The sequence below is a fragment of the Sinocyclocheilus anshuiensis genome, unplaced genomic scaffold (genome assembly GCF_001515605.1).
Source record: "Sinocyclocheilus anshuiensis isolate Anshui unplaced genomic scaffold, SAMN03320099.WGS_v1.1 scaffold42, whole genome shotgun sequence".
Lineage (NCBI taxonomy): Eukaryota > Metazoa > Chordata > Actinopteri > Cypriniformes > Cyprinidae > Sinocyclocheilus > Sinocyclocheilus anshuiensis.
In genome coordinates, this window is record NW_015546057.1 from 403,835 (window position 1) to 405,111 (window position 1,277).

The 1,277-nt window shown below is 34.6% G+C and overlaps 1 protein-coding gene across 4 annotated transcripts in view; it reads right to left on the reverse strand.

Annotated features, from left to right (window-relative positions):
• LOC107699336 (SRSF protein kinase 1-like) overlaps nucleotides 1–1,277 on the reverse strand; it is a 68,553-nt gene that overhangs the window by 14,381 nt on the left and 52,895 nt on the right. The window lies entirely within an intron of this gene.

Here is a 1,277-nt window from a genome sequence, read left to right on the forward strand (position 1 = left end):
AAAGGAAAACTTTGACAACATCTGTTTTAACTAAAAAGAAACATTTCTCAGTTTATCTCACTTCAGTTGTATTGCTGCAGTGCAAAATTGGATTGTCAAGCAGACAAGCTGACCAATACTTTCATGAAAACCTGTCATAAATGTTGTATGCACCTGGCAAACTCAACTATTTGTATTACAGTCTAGTCTAGTCCACCTTAATTAAATGTAAACAGGTATGCACTGCTGTGCTACTACAGGTATTTTGAACAATGCAACTTGAAATTGTACTAAAAAGTTGTGCAGACCCTTCAGCAATTGGGGCATTTGAAAGTTACCGTTACATTTTGAAATTAGGCTTGCCGCGATAGACGGTGCTGACGGTGATATCGGTGTTAAGCCGCAACACCGGTTAAGTCACTTGCCCACTGCGTCACCGACCCCCACCGTCGTTTTGATTTTTTATAGAAATAAAAATCATTTAGTTCAGTAAAAGAACAGACACTACAATTAAAAACTGAATGCGGATGCTCAATGTAGCATGCCGAACGACAGTCGCATCTCAGATCAGATTTAATTTCTCCAGTGAGGAGAGTGAGTCGAGCTGACTGACAAGAAGAGTGTGGGCCGAAACGGAAACCGAAAATTCTGGATGCACTTGGCCGAAAACCGAAAATTAAATTTAACTAAATTTTAATACTAAATAAAAAAAAACACAAGCTAATAAAATAACCACACTTTTACTGGAAGTAACACAATAAAACTGGACAGAATTTATATTAATATTGGTAACACTTTACAATAAGATTCATTAGTTAACTAGTTTAGTTAATGAACTAAAAATGAACAATAGTTCTTCAGCATTTACTAATCTTAGTTCATGTTAATTTCAACATTTACTAATGCATTATTAAAATCAACAGTTGTGCTTGTTAACAGTTAATATAGAACATTTTGGAACAGTAAACATGTCAGGCTAAATAATTAAAATAAATAATTGAATTCTTCTCAATTTAATAAAATACAGTCACTTAAGTGAGCCTAAACCTGCAGCTCAATAATCAAAAATATAATCAAAACATAATTTCTGTAAAAACAAAAATAAAAAAATAAATAAAAAATGCAGTCATTAAACCTGCAACTCAACAAGGTTTTTGGAGGCATGCTCATTTTCTACACATTCATCTTTCAGTCCAAGTTATGATGCAGGAATGTTCACCTTTCCCGGATTAAGTTTGGAGCGGTGAGGTACGAGGATGTGTGCACATACACACATAAGGAAAGAGAGAGCGCGAGTG